Below are 16,836 nucleotides of genomic sequence, written 5' to 3'. Positions count from 1 at the left end.
TTGAGATAGTTTCATTAACCAAACAAATTCATTTGACAGTAATAGAATCATTCATTACTACGAGTGTGGGATAGTGAAATTCCACCGAGGGGACAAGATTCACAGTCTAGGACGAGGCTTTGCCGAGTCCTAGACCGTGAATCTTGGCCCCGAGGTGGAATTTCACTATTCCCACACGAGTATGTAATGAATGATTATTTTTCTCGCATTATTTTATCCAAAATAACGGCCTGTCAATGACGTCGCCATGATGGGGCTAAAAAAATATTTTTAATTTTCCATCTAATTAAAAATCTGAATACACCATCGGAGAGAACGTACCTGAAAATGGTTTACACGTAGTGTAAACTGATTAAATAATTTTCAGCCCGTGTAAATTAATCAGAAAGATAAAAACTGGGAATAAAAAAAACTTATCTATCCGGCAGCGTAAAAGAAGAATCATTCCGCGATCTAAAAATAGTGCCATTAAAAAAAAGTGAAAATACGACAATATTTTGAATGAAAATAAGTTTATATTAATAAGCTAAATGACAACAGTTTAATTATGTGTTATATTTTTTTTTACATTGTTACAATTTCTTTATATAATGACGGAATGTTTACGTTCTCGTTCGTGGCGTAGTAATACACAGTGTAAGACAGAAAAATCTCACACTGCTGTCTCACACCGGACAAGTCATTCTTACACTGGTGATTATGCGAGAAAAAAGTATTCTTTATTTAAATACATAGTTCAATATGAGTTACGCGTATACCAATAATCCAGAAAAATATTATAAGAAACAAAAATCATACGCATACATTTATTATGTTCATATATTATCTGTTAAAAGAAAACGTTGTAATCTTTATTTTTATATCTATATATTTACTTATTTTATTCATAATCGTTTATTCGATTTTATTCATAATCTTTTATGCGATTTATCTATTATAATATATATATATATATATATATATATATATATATATATATATATATATATATATATATATATATATATATATATATATATATATATATATATATATATATATATATTATATATTATATATTTATTCCGGATGTGTTAAGAACTATTTAAAAAATTAAATATGGTTTGAACACTAATTTTAAGATATTGATTATTGATTTTGTGGCTCACTGGTTCCATGTTATTTGTGAAGCATTCGTTTTAAGTCAAATATGATCACAGAATATTTATCGTTACTTGATTAATACTTAAGACTAGCGTTGAATGTGACTGTTCCACGGGGAATGCTTACGCTTCCTACCCACCGTGTTTTATGCCCCCCCCCCTTTCTTTTACATATTTTTTTATCTTTAGAGATTCTTTGGAGGTCGAACACTACTGGTTATATTCACTTTTTTTCATTTTTCGCTTCCGTTTGCACTCCGTTCGCAATCTGCGTTTGTTTATAGGTTTTTTTAAGTAAACGTTTAGTTGTTTGGACACTGATTGCATTAACTTATTGTCATTGAATAATGACTAATAATTATATGAATATTTTTTTTCCTCCAAGCAATTTTCTGGGTTTGTTATTTAATAAAGAACTTCCATAAAATTAATGATTTTTAGAAAATACAAAATATTTATCAAGCACTCCTTTATTTGTTAACATAGGTGACCTGAGACAACTACGTGATTTTTTATACCACAAAAATATAGAAATCCCGAATAATTTTAGGAGAGTCGAAAGTACCAGCAAAGAAAAATGGAAAGAAAGATGTTATTTGGATTGATGTTGGCTGTACTGTTAGTAAGTTTCTTTTTTTATTTATAAAAGCGTGATATGGATATATTTCTTAATTATTGATGCTCTTCATTGCTACAGAAGCTTAAGGTAAACCTTACGAATGACATTGTTGACAAATGCAAACAATATTACTCCTACAACATATTTTATTTAATCTTTCCATCAATTAAACGTGGGCGGTGGACATTTGTATGACGTTTGCAATTTGTTTAATTTAATAAATGCATTAATATACCAAACATGAAAAAGCGCCAACGTCCCTGCATGTTTGACAGGTGCCACATAAGAGTATTTATGATTCTCTGATTTACATAAAAAGGACAGGTAAAACCGTTCGTTTAAAAAAATAGTACTAACTATTTTAACAGCAAAATAAATAAAGGATAAATAATAAATAAATAAATGATAAATTGATTAATTATAATATATATTCAATAAATCAATTTTAAAATTGATAACCAAAAACACTGATCTTTCTATGTTTTCAAACTTTGACAGCTGTCAGGTCAAGAGGGATGTCAAAATAACACCGTTTAACAAAAAATGAAACGCATTTAGAAAATTAATATATGTTTACAACAGACGGAAATTATTAACACTAAATCATGTATTGTGATAGTTCGGTAACCTTGTTACAAAGATTTACTCGATAGCCTTCAGTATTAAATCGATTACGACTATTTATGTCTTAAAGTGTGATGTTTAAATTAAAAGTTATGTATAATAACGAGAGCAATTATTTTATACATGTATTCATGTTGTTCAGAGTCTTGAAAAGAACAACACTTTTTATATTTAAAATAATTACGCATCATCTTCATTTTCCCTCAGATTTAACAGTCGCTTTATATTTTCTAATCTATAGTTTAAATAACTGACGTTCTACTTTTCCAAATATATAGGAACCTCATGCCCAACGCTTATAGAAACTATATGTATAAGCAATGCATGTAAAAATCCACATAAACCTGATTTTTTATGCAATAAAAGAGAAAACAAGCGATAATGATATCATCTAAATTATTAATGGTATCTTTATTTTAGAAAATGTGCAACAAACCTATTCATAATGTGGGTGATTTTTTTCTTCCAAAAAGTAATTAGAAGTATTGAGAAATGCTCAATGGATATTCAATGCGCAGATTGGAAAAGAATTTTACATAACATACAAAATTTAATGCAATTAAATTTATTTTAATTAATGTAAACGGGATCAATGCATAAAAATACATTTCCCATAAATTTCCCCTATTCCTACTTTAAATTTGCACTTTACGTCCTCACATGATCTCATGAATTGGAAATTACAACTTTTTTGAAAAAAAATTAAAGTGTGTTATTTTATTTAATTAATTTGATGAACATATTATACATTTTAAATTCTAAAATAAACTGGGATTAAAGAAATCACATTTTATTTTTTTCTCCAATTATTCCTGTAAAAATTAAAATATTTTTTTTTTTACTTTATTTCAGGTGGTAGTAACAGGAAGGAGTTATGGTGGTTATACCAGGCCTAGAAAGGGTATAAAACAAGAAATTGAACTCTGAAAAGAGACATAAATTATTAGTGGTGAACCTTTAAAAATGTTCTAACAGGCTCACTGCAGTCTTTGGGACGCTTTTCTAAAAAAGCTCAATAAAAAATCATTAAATTTTCGATCTTTCCGTTCTAATAACTTCTTCATATCTCAAAACCTCATGTTGTTGGCAATTTTTTTTAAATACAAAATTTTTAATAGCATTTACAATAAAGTAAACCAACTTTTATTCGCGACGACTTTATTTCGCGATTAAACATGGGGAAATGGTTCGCGACGAATAATTAATTTTTGCGAGCAAGCATTTTAGTTGGATCTATTGTTATTAGACCAGAAGACTTAAAGGATCCATTCACGAAGAAAAATATTCATGACCACATGGCTTTTGCGAACCTCGCGAAAATGTCTCGCACGCGAATAAAATTTTGTTTACAGAAGTTTTAAACTCAATGGCTATATTATTTACTTACGTATTGAGACATTTACAGAGTGTCACAGAATATCTGCCCACATTAAAAACTTTGCAAACTTAATTGCAAAAGAATCAGGATCATGTTTATGCACAAAATCAAAATTAAGATACCTATTCAAATACTCGTATATTAGGGATAAACCATATTTAAAGCAGTTTTGGACCCCTTAACTTACCTAGACCTTCAAAACACTGGTACTTGCTGAAGGATAACTTTATATCTATGTAGTTAGATCAACAACCACCACAAACCACCAGTATGTAGCTCTTAATGTTGGGTTCTCAATTAAAGAAATTATTTTAACAATTCTACAAAAAGTATAAGTTATTTTTTGAAAGCAAGAGTTGGAGAAGTATGATACGAGTAAGGAAATCCAAATTCACAATCTTTCATGAATTGTAGGGCTGTACGTATCGCAAACAACGTTAAATGTAAAACGACATTCGACAGTTTCTGTACTGTTCTCCTCTTTAAAAACTTGTATAATGGTTGCTTTCTTGTTGTTGCTAACTTCTGCGTTAACCCAACTTACTCGGCCGACTTTTTTCATCGAATCTTTGATATTTTATATTTGGCATTTGATTTCATACAGACTTTTATTACAGACTTACAAAAAATAATTTTTACAATATGAAAGGCAATTAACTAAAAGTTCTCCTCTCCTTAGGCAACAGATATATAACAGTTGATTACGTATCCACAAATAAAGCAAACTAGATCAAAACAACCTTCTAGCAAAGCAAGTAAGACGATTGAATCTCATTATTTCAAAACGATATAAACGACCGTATAGTACATCGTGCAACAGGTGGGTTATACATATTAATGAAGCTACCGGGTAAAAAATAAGCAGTCATAGGTCATAGTCATAAAATAATAAAGTCTCCGTGAAACAAGATGGAAACACACTTAAAGCCATATATGGCGTAAATGATCAAAAAAATATATTTTTGAAAAATACAAAACTAAGTAAAGAAATATAGTTGATACATTTAAATTAAAGCTTTTCATACAGTTCTGAACACGGAGAACACCTCGTTTCATCTAATAATACGATTTCATCTTCTCTTTAATGTGTTGTTTAAATCTTTTTTATTTTCTTCCGAGTGGGAGAAAATTTCGAGAATCCAAATAAATTGTGATATCTTTATAACGCAATTGATTTAGATTTTGTAATTTACGGAAAAGTTCTATCTTTATATAAAGTAATGATACAAATAATAAGTTCTTATAATTTTAGTCCAATAATTTTCATTGTACGAGGGCTGTTCGGAAATTATTGAGACAATTACATTTACTCCATAAAGGAAGAAGATAATTTCATGAAAATTCATCAACATTTTTTAAAGAACAATTAAAACACTTATGCAAAATTTCTAATTCCTACGATAAGAAGAAAAGTTTCGGTGAAATGATAAACATGCATATGTCTAATGACCCGGAGCAGCATCGCTACGTCATTTAACATCACGTCAACCGGAGATGGTTTCGTTTGTAAAACGACCGGGAAGCGTTTCATACTTTTCCTTAATTAATTTGTTATTAAATATAACATTACAAAATCAGTCTCTTTTCTTAAACTATTCTTTAAAAATGTATGCTGTTGCTACCCCAGTGTAAAATTTTCATTTGTGGGAAAGGATGACTTAGAATCAGTGCCGATTTATGCAATGCAGATCATCTATTAGTACCGTATTAATATCGTATGTAATAACTGATTGTCGTCCGGAGCTTTTGATTTTTCTCTGGTTGAATTAATTGTAAAAAGAAAAAATACAAACAAACAAAATGTATACATGTACCAATAAATAACAAACCCTAATGCAGTTTTAGCAGGTCGTTCAGTATTAAAAAGAGTTCTACAATGCGTTACATAAAATTTTGTGTATGCTGGCTGCTCCGCCCTTGACATCAAATTCCATTTTTTGTTCCTAGCAGATTTCTCTACCACGCTTATTTTTTTTTATTATCTCCGTATTCCTGATCAAAAATGCTAACAAAGTTGCACAAAATGAATTTGAAATAAACCCGAAAAGTTATATTCATAAACTGAATTATTTTCACTCTTTTTACGGGTCCACGAAGAGTTAGAATGTTGATGTTACATATTTGCAATGTCTGATTTCGTGACTGCTCCAGGTACCCCTACTATTGACGCATTTATATATCATTGTACAGAAAATATTTAATATTTGTAAAATATTTTTTTGTTTTTACTTATTCTTAGTGTATGTCAAACGTATAAGCGAATTTTCATTAAAAGACGTTCATTAGAAAGCAAAATATACACAATGTCTCAATAATTTTCGAACAGCCCTCGTACATACGCCATATATGGCTTTAAGGTGTCATGTCTTCTCAACGCAGTTGTCATAACTGGGGATTTTTTTTATCATAGACAATAAGCGAGTCATAAAAAATCTGATCAAGCCTTTTTTTTTATAAACGACCGTAAAAAAAATGAAAACAATCTATTTTGATTAATGTTTTTACTATATGTACATTTAACAACAAAATAGATGTACATGTACTATTGCATCTTTGCAGAAATGAGTTATTAATATTCATGAGACCATTACCTATTATTTAAATCACTATCTCAGTGAGAAGTTCTTTCCAGTATGTTAACTACACCGATAGGAAAACCCAACTCCGGGAAATTTATAAATCGTGGCTTGCAACAGCTTTGTATATTGTTTTGTAAAGACATACAAAACGCTGCATTGTTCACAGTTACGTCCCAAGAAGCCACTTTACGGTAATTTTAGGAAGTGAAAGAGAAGATTAAGATGTTGTAAAAGATGGTTAAAAGGATTCAATAGATCTGCACTTATTAACAAAAGTTCTGATTAAAGGAGAAAAAAACAGTAGTATACACTCTCTCTATTAATTAATATATCGACATAATGTTTCTAAAACTTTCTCGAGTACAAAGCATTTTATGCAAAGGGTATGAATAGGTGACAAGAAAATATCAAAATCTTACATTTTCATAAATGCGCGGACTATATACTATGTGACTGCTACAAGCCTCAATGTTTTCCTTCAAGAAAATGGGTTTCAATCGATCACCTTGACCTCTTTAAACTCGTCTAAGGTTGGAAAGGGATAGCGTATGTACTTAAGATAATATTTTTATTTAAAGTCGGGTACATCAACAAAGAACATTAGCTCTGAAGAGCTATTTTCCGACTACTTAAAACGGATGACAGCGCCCTAAATTGCTTAGTAAGAAGATGGTTAATAATCCACTTTAGAATATAGGAAAATTTCCTTTGCTGATATTCTAAACCGAAGTCCCGTTCCACTGGCGGTGTTGGCAATTGCTTTAAGGTACAAACGTGATCCCTTAATCCTTTATTATTAATCATCGTTGAAAAAAATTGCCAAAGTTGGTCATCTGTAAAAGTCATGTGCTTGTAGGTAATATTTGACAAGTATATAAAATCTGAATATTATTACAATACGAAACAGCTGTCAAAACAGATAATAATGAAGCAAGTGTTTTTATGTGGATTGTTATTTTGCAGTATTATTGTAAGTTTTTTTTTGTTTAAGGTTTTATTAGGTCACCTGAGTAAACTCAGGTGACCTATTGCTATCCGTTTTCGTCCGTCGTCGTGCGTCGTCCGTCGTCCGTCGTGCGTCGTCCGTCGTGTGTTAACATTTGAACATTTTCAGCTTCTTCTCCGCAACCACTGAACCAATTTCAGCCAAATTTTGCACAAAGCATCTATGGGTGAAGGGGAACAAAAATTGTGAATTTCATGATCCCTTCCCCCCTGGGGCCTGAGGGGTGGGGCCAAAACCACTAAAATTAATGCAATCTTTAAAAATCTTCTTCTTTACTCCTGGACATCAAGCAGTCAAACTATTTGCATGATTGTAATCAGCATTGAGTCCTCTACCAAAATTGTGAAATTCATGGCCCTGGGGTCAGGGGTTCTAGTGCTAGGGCGGGGCTAAATAAGTATACAGTGAAAATGCATTATTTCTTTGAAAATCTTCTTCTCTGCTCCTGGGTATTAAATAAACCAACTAAGTACATAGTTATGATGAGCAAGAGTGCCTCTACCAAAATTGTGAATTTTATGGCCCCAGGGTCAAGGGTTCTGGTGTTGGGGGGGGGGGGCTCTATTGATTATATAGTGAAAATACATGAATTCTTTGAAAACCTTCTTCTCTGCTCCTAGGTATTAAATAAACTAACTAAGTGTATAGTTATGATAAGAAAGAGTGCCTCTACCAAAATTGTGAAATTCATGGCCCTGGGGTCAGGGGTTCTGGTGTTGGAGGGGGGGGGGCTCTATTGATTATATAGTGAAAATACATGAATTCTTTGAAAATCTTCTTCTCTGCTCCTAGGTATTAAATAAACTAACTAAGTGCATAGTTATGATAAGCAAGAGTGCCTCTACCAAAATTGTGAATTTTATGGCCCCAGGGTCAAGGGTTCTAGTGTTGGGGGGGGGGGGCTCTATTGATTATATAGTGAAAATACATGAATTCTTTGAAAATCTTCTTCTCTGCTCCTAGGTATTAAATAAACTAACTAAGTGCATAGTTATGATAAGCAAGAGTGCCTCTACCAAAATTGTGAATTTTATGGCCCCAGGGTCAAGGGTTCTAGTGTTGGGGGGGGGGGGGGGGCTCTATTGATTATATAGTGAAAATACATGAATTCTTTGAAAATCTTCTTCTCTGCTCCTAGGTATTAAATAAACTAACTAAGTGCATAGTTATGATGAGAAAGAGTGCCTCAACCAAAATTGTGAATTTTATGGTCCCAGGGTCAAGGGTTCTGGTGTTGGGGCGGGGTTCTATTGATTTTATAGTGAAAATTCATTAAATCTTTGAAAATTTTCTTCTCTGTCTCAGGGTATGAAGTAGATGAACTACCTGTATAGTTATGATGAGCAAGGGCCCTAATCTTGCAGAATTGGGTATTTTAAGGCACCAGGGTCAGGGGTGGGGGGTGGGGGCTCTACTTATATACTGAAAATGAATTTATTGTTTGAAATCTGCTCCTTTCTATTTATCATGTTTATAAAACATTTATTTATTTTTTTGATAGGCAATTTTAAGTGTGCCTTTTAAAAATTTGTGCAATGTTTGGACCTAGGGTCAGGGGTTTATGTCACAGTGTTAGGGGCACTACTGATTATTGCTGAATATTACTGATTAGTTGGAGTGCATTTTTGTTCCCCTACCCTGCGTATGGGTATTCAGTTACCAAGCTAAGCAACTGTTAAGTGTATTGTTATGATGATCAATGGTGCCTCTTTCAAAATTGTGAATGCCATATAGCATCTGGCTTAAAACATGAATCAAATTCAATACACTGTAACTGGAAAGTTGTTGCATAATGCTCAGGTGACCTATAAGGCCCGTGGGCCTCTTGTTGAGTTTGTTACCATGGTTTCGATTTTCAATAGAATAATTATGGTTAAAATATTCAATTACATCATTTGTTAATCAGTTTAAAAAACGATGTGGAGCATGATCTCAAAAAGCTAGATTACATTCCTTCCTTCATGTTAAATTGATGTGAAATGTTTGAATAAATTTTGGCAAACGCGTTTCTTTAAATTTTGATATCCCTTGACAAGACATTAGTTATGTTTTATTATAACTTTCACACATTTAATCATTTCAGACCCAAAATACTTTTTATCTCTTATTATGTTATTTATTTTATGAACAGATAATGCATAAGCTATAGCAAAAACCATGTTTGAAGCTTGCAAAATAAATGAACATCAAGAGTGTTTCTAATGAAACTTTTGAAAACCAAAATATTGAGTTATAGTAGGCAATGATATGTTAAATACCCATTAATGCTCAACGTCCATGAGATATTTAAGCCTTTCTCGGTCATATGATGACCTAATATCCGTATGAGATAACAAACCCCGAATGTTTTTAAACATATTTAAGGGTTATTATGTGTACTTTGTTTTACAAACTGATTTTATAAGTTATTTTTCATGGACGAAAATCTTAAGATTTCTTGCTTTGGTTTCCATTATACATGAAGGGAGACGTGTAAATATCAGTGAGAAGTCAATAAGCATGGAATATTTGTTGTTTCACACAAAAGTATAACTGTGAAACATTTTCCTGATAAGCTTTACTTCCGAAAATAACGTATATCGTTGACTAAAGCATTGACTGTAGAAAAAGCTTTTAGAATAAAATTATTTTGATCTCATAAAATGTTCTCCCTTTGCGCAATTTACTATTATCCCACTTAAATATTATAGGTGTTTATGTTTCTTTCAAGCATGCAGGAAACATATCTGAAAATATTATACTTTCATGTAAATTAGTTGAATCTGATCTGATTGGTCGAGAAACATTTGTTAAAAAACACTATTTCCCGCTGAATAATGAAGCCTCGCCCTCCAGCTTACCAACAGTCAACAGTGCGTGACGACGAGTGATATTCCAAAAACAAAAAACAAACGACTGCGCACAATTTATGCGCGCACGGTTCACTGTTATATGTATTTGTATAACACATTCAGTATCATATAATAAATATTGCATGTAGTTGAGTGTAATATTGAAAATTTTCACCCCTCGAAAACAATTGTCAACCTGTCAACTCGGCTGCGCCTCAGTTGACAATGGTTTTTTGGGGTGAAAATTTTCAATGTTACACTCAGCTACATGCAATATTTATATAATGTGTTTCTGGCAAAATACCATAAAACTTGGTTATATTTTTTGAGTCATTCTTAAGCTTGCAAAAATCAGTGCATGTTACTTCAAACAAATAAATGGTATCTTAAAATACTTCTTGCTGCAAGCAATTTTGTTTACTACAAACTTTCAATAGATTTGTTGTAGATCTGCAGCAAACACAAAAGTTTTGCAAGAGTATATTATTAGCATTAATAGATAAAACATTAGGCCTATCCAACAAAAAGTATAAGAATTTCAGTATCTATCTATTTAAAGATATATTCTTTTACTTGATTTTAGGTCGTGGTCAACGGACAAGGATACCGTCCAAGGCGTCCTCCATGTAAGCAATTGTATGCATGCGTAAAAATACAAAGTGAATGAAAGTCTATGTTTTTTTAATTCAATTCTAACGCTAAACAGAGAAATACAATCAATAACATTATTGAGCTTTCTGTGGAAGCAGGTCCAAAATTCTATTATATATTATTAAAACCATGATTATATTAATTATTCTGTTTATCATTTGAAATAAGAAATAAAACTATTGCACTGACAGATGCTCAATCAGGAATAGGTTATGCTCTTTTTAAAATGAAAAACTTGAAAAGCTTTTTTCAATCTTTTGTTGATTTAGCCAATCCAATGTGTAGTTAACCGCGTGAGCCTGGTCCGTGCAGAGGTTCCTGCCCCCGGTATTACTACGACTCCAGAAGAGGCACCTGTCGTTCCTTTACCTATGGATGCTGTGGTGGAAATGCAAACAACTTTCAAACAAGACAGCTTTGTAATAGAGTTTGTAACACTAGAGGTAAATATCAATTCTTTTGTTATGCATTTACGCTTTAAGTATTTCATTAGAATTACACAATGAACATGTGAAATATTAAAGAAATAAACAACGTTATTCAGTGAACATGGCGTTATGAATAGCAACTGTGCTAGCGCATCATGGAAAATATGCCAGCAGAGCTATTGCTATTCATAATGCCAAGTTCACTGAATAACGTATATTACTTATATTTGCATTCTATGATTTTTTTTTTCAAGAATATCAGAGGAAATCCTGACTTACATAGGGACGCGGCTTCTTGTCTTCAGTAAAGAAAAACATACGGCTTTAAAATCAGTACACCTGATCAATGTTCCTTTTCTCTAATAAATCACGAATAATTTATAAAGTATTTCCTTCTCAAACACAGTTATCTGGATACAAACAGCACCGTCAGCACATTCTCTTAATTTTTGTTTTGATGCATTTGTGACGTCATCGATCAATGTTATTAAAACCCTCTGACAAAAATCATTAATTTTACACTATAATGAAAAATGAATATGCTTTTTTAATTATTATTACTCCAGGATGCTTTTTATGATTTTTTTTTTTAGTTTTTCTATTTATTTTTAATAGCTAAGATCATTCTTTAAATAAATATACTAGTTAAAGAATTTTTTTTCTTTCTGAATGTTATTACCCAAGTGGGAAGAGTTATCGTTCTTTATACAAATATGCATGATACGAAAAAAATAAAAATATGGCAGTTCTTTTCAATTTTTAAAAAAAATTAATTATACAATTAAATACATTGACCAAAATTGAATTTTTAAAGATATAAATCAGCAATTTCAAATATTCTGAATGTCTTTTTTTTCAAAGAATATAATTAAAAACTTATATTTATTCCTCTTACAAAACATTTCATATATATACTTCTCAACACGTGAAAGAAGAGTATTAGAGTTTGTTCTACAGGAGTGTGAAAGAGCAGATGCACTCATAGCAGAAGTAGTTGCGTCTATAGTCCTCTGAACGCAGTTGATGTCTACATGTTCATAGTGTGAGAGAGCAGTGGATATGCAAATATATAGATATAAGATTAGGGTGGAATTTCGAACACTTAGTGAAATAACGTATTTCTATTCTTATTTTCAGTCTGTCCTGTAATACCTTGTTTTGTTGGACCATGTACTGTTCAGACTTGTCCGGAGTATCCTGAGGCCACTTGTGTGTGAGTATTGCTAAGACTAATGAATAGGTAACTCAACAAAAACATTGATCTCCATATAAATAAGCAATGAAAAACAGCTGGCTATTGGAAACAACAGCTTACATGTCTCATATTTGCTTGGAATTAATCATACGAGTTAATCATTATGTTTTTAATGAAAAAGTCTAAAAGTATAAAAAGATAATTTTCCTTAAACCGTTTGTGAAAGAGAATTACACTTATTTTGTTTCTTTTATACATATGTATATACTCTTATGTATTGCGAGGTTTACCACATTTAAAATGTAAAAAGGGCCAGTCAAAAACTACTAAATACCAGATAATTTCTTTAACTTTTAATTCATACTTTGTTTTTGAAAAAAAAAATCTTGTTTTTTTCGTCTTAAAGTTTGAAAGACAAAAATATGAACTAAAAAAAGAAATTTAAGATTAAAAATGAATCATTTATTGTAAAAAAAAATAATTTATCAATGATGTTTCTTTTCTAACCTAAACAATTTATTGCTTTAATTAATTGAACAGTCGGGATGTTAACTCGACCATTACCAAGTTTTTTTTAGCATTAGAGTTGATTTCTTATACCACAAAGAAACTTACTAGATTTTTTTTTAAAATTAATACCATTATTTAGCTTTTCCACTATTGCTATACCTTTTGGAATGTACAACAATGCTCTAAAATTCATTACACATTTATTCAACTTTGCAAAAGTACTATTACACAAGTTATTATTTCCTATATGTTGCTCGAAACCGGGCCTCGATTGGTTACATGTCGGGTGTAAATTTCCGAGCATGCACTCGACTGCAGCCGGGGGTAAATAAAGCGTGACTTCACAATGCATAGTTCCTCTCTATGATAAAAACCAAATAACATGACGTCACGATATATTGTGTTACGTAGTTAATTTATCGATAGATTGAAACACAGTTAATAAGACTCTGCTTTTGACAAAGAACTTTATTTTTACAAAGGAAATATATTCGTTATCCGGGTCCAATCAAGGATGTACGGTGATTTATGCCGGGTTTCATTCCATACACCCTGTTGCCGAATTACCCCGGGTTGTATTCCATGCACCCTTCGGGTTTCAGCCTCAAGGTGTATGGAATATTACCCCACCTCTGCTGATTTTTCCGTGAAATCCTGGCTTACGATTTGTTGAAGTCTGTCACGTGAAGGAGGTAGATTACTTATACCCGGTCAGTTGTAATTCTATATACGTAGTATTACGTAACAAACAAAACGTGACGTCATAATAGGCAGAGTATAAGCGTGATGAAGCATGTAGCAGAGAAACACATAAATAAACCACAGATAAAGCTTAAATGTTTTTATCGATGGGGTAAATTCGCTACATAGTCTTTTAGTGACAGGGTGCGGGATAATACCTGGTTAGTAAATTTTCATACCTGGCAAGGCTCCGCCGTACCCTGTCACTAAAAGACTATGTAACTAATAAAACCCGTGATAAATCCCCGTTCACCCTTGGTTGAACCTTGATTACTAATATTATATTCAAATTTCCAACACAACAATCACTGAAATCGGTCTATGGAAATCGGAGATACATTACATACAATGGCCATATTGTCCGCAAATAACAGAAAAACTGAGGTTATAACCGAAAGCAAACACATAAAGGTGCATAAAGGCAAGACGGAGGCCTTGTGTTGAGCACAACGACCCATGTGAAGTCCCAATATTTTACAACTCTCAAATGGGAATGACCTGGGACATATCTGTTGCATGACCCTGTTTCCAAAAGATTTCTCCCTGCTCGATAGTACTTACTGACACTGAGTACTTCAGACTGTAAGCCTTCCCTCTTTTTTAAAGAGGTGAAAGAGACACAAAGTAATAATGTATTGTAGCGCAGGAATGTGCCCTGTATTTCTTTAACAAGGTTTTCGCTGTTGTCAAGTCATTTGAAACTAAGTGAATAACTAAAAATTTGGGGTTACGTAGGGTTATCTAGGTAAATCAGTGCAACGTAGCATTTTTTCAGACTGCAAAACTGATTTGGGTGCCAAAGGCAATGGTTTTATCGAAGTAGTGTTTATCCTGGAGTTTACAACCTACTAATTCAAATTGAGATGTAACGACTGGTATGAATCGAATCGCTGATTTTATATCTGGTTTATCTAACAATGTCCCTTAAACCAGGAGAGTTATCCTGGCAGCCGCATCATTTCACTCTGGTACTAAAAGTGAAATCTGAAATGTTGAGAAAGTGGGATGCTGAAAAGGGACATCTATTCTCTAAATAGCTATTACATGTACTTGTTTTTTTTTTTTTTTTGGTGAACAATTATTTGGTGCTGGTATGCATTTTTTTAAATTTTGACTTAATTCCGTCTTTTAGGGCCATTGTATAGTAATTCAAAACCAATCTGGGGTTTATAGTCTTGATCGCGTGGGGGCGTTTAAACAGGTTGACTCAAGTGTAATCTAATTTCAAACAACTAAACTTACTTGTCCGCCTTAGCTTAAGAGCGATTATTTGTTTATTTCATAAAATAATCTGTATTAATCTATTTTACATGTAAAACCATTATAGTCTGAACCTTTGCTTTTCTAATTCTGTTTGTTTACAATAATTCTTATATTATATGTATATACATTAATTAAACTTCCTTTTTTCACAGTGCTGTTTGCCCATGCACATCTGTTTGGATATATAATGGAGAAGACGTCTCAAACCGTTGTTTCAACAGAGGTTAATTTATAATCAGCGTTCAAGACCATGATGCGAATAAAAAAAAATGATAACACTCAGTCTTACACGGTATCACTCAATAACTTATATCATCTCAATCGGAGTAAATGACTATGACTTTGTTAATCAGCGTCCAGGAAATTCAAAAATCTTTACATGTATCATCTAATTATAATTATAAAAAAAACATTACAGGATTAACAAAGATGCAACTACTCGAATTTTAGGGTATGCACATGACACCCATTTTTAATCTCCTTGCATTGCGAGTTATTTTCTTTGTCAAATTGTTTCGACGGATGTGTTTCATGTTTTATTATCTGTTACCTTTCCATAAGTGATGCTGCACAATAAATTAAGATTGGTGTTTGATCAATCAAAAGCCATATACTTCATATACTTAAGAAATAAACAGCAAATCCGAAGGGCTTCTCAGTAGATTTGATCACGTACCAATTAAAAGTTCATTTCCCAGTGAACTTTTTACATTGCTGTTTATTATTTATATTTTCATTTGAGACGAAGAGATTTCGAGTAAAACTGCATTTATTACACGAACGGGCCGCCGTATTGCTTTGTTGTGGCGCACATTTACCTAAAAGTTGTTTGGTCGTGAAAATTCGAATGTTTGAATGTTTACAATCATGTGTAGCACTCCGGTTCAGAAACCTAATTCACATGGAAAGAAGATTGATTTATTCATTTCGCGATTAAAAAAATATCCATATCGTTTATCACTTCATCTTTTTCATCGTTATCAACTATATTCCTAAACAAGTTGCACCGTGACAGAAATTTGTAGACAAAATATCACCTCGCTCCGTGATTCGGTCGCGATATGACCTCTGACCCCCAAATAAAATTTACTCTTCCATAGGTTCATCTAAGAAAAATATTTGAAATGTAAATTAGGTTAGGTACTAAAGTAATTAATTTGTACGATTGTCGATAGCTGCGGTCAGTTTTCACTTATGCTGTGTGTGTACAACATGCTTAAATGTGTAGGGAATTGTCAATGATAACTCGCTGGAGAGTTACCCCTTAAACTAAGAAAGATACAAATTGTGAAGTGTCAAAATTCCATGAACACTGTTTACCAACGTTATGCGTGAAAAGTGTCTGTCAAGATTTATGAACTCTACATCTTTAAGTGCTTTTACATGTAAGTGTCAAAAACCAAATTATTCTTTGTATTGTACCCGCAAGATACCTCTTGGAGTGAACATAGATTTATAATTCCAATCTTCATTTTATTTATTGAATCCCAGTGTTTTGATTGGACGAGAACACGTTTTAGAAAAAGTTTACACATCGATAAAATTTTCAATCAGAACTACTTTCTTGACCAAGCTTCTGTGCTTTCGTATAAACAATGAAAGCAGTTAAATTTCTGTCCTGTTTTAGCTATATTTTGAATACAAGAAACTTCAAAATTTGATTTAATAAAATAAATCTGGCGACAAACGACTAAACACCTGACAGACACCATGAAAACGACGCCAATGTCGGATAACGGGTGTGAATTTTAAAAATCGCTGATGTCATATTATCGATGTTCATAATACGAAGAAAATCAGCTGTTTGTATCGTTGTGACAGGGAAAAGAAACGTACCTCAAACTCTTGCCTTATTAGCATCAAATTCAT

The 16,836-nt window shown here is 32.2% G+C and overlaps 1 long non-coding RNA gene across 1 annotated transcript; it reads left to right on the top strand.

Moving 5' to 3' along the window:
• The first annotated feature begins 7,232 nt into the window (after positions 1-7,232).
• Positions 7,233-15,245, top strand: LOC134250351 (uncharacterized). The gene is made up of 5 exons (XR_009988495.1): positions 7,233-7,312; positions 10,763-10,805; positions 11,100-11,273; positions 12,396-12,471; positions 15,120-15,245. It is a non-coding gene; the product is annotated as an uncharacterized LOC134250351 (long non-coding RNA).
• The last annotated feature ends 1,591 nt before the right edge of the window (positions 15,246-16,836 follow it).

The sequence above is a fragment of the Saccostrea cucullata genome, unplaced genomic scaffold (assembly GCF_032062105.1).
Source record: "Saccostrea cucullata isolate Sc308-1 unplaced genomic scaffold, CSIRO_AGI_Scuc_v1 ctg1648, whole genome shotgun sequence".
Lineage (NCBI taxonomy): Eukaryota > Metazoa > Mollusca > Bivalvia > Ostreida > Ostreidae > Saccostrea > Saccostrea cuccullata.
This window is presented reverse-complemented; position numbering and strand designations above follow the sequence as displayed.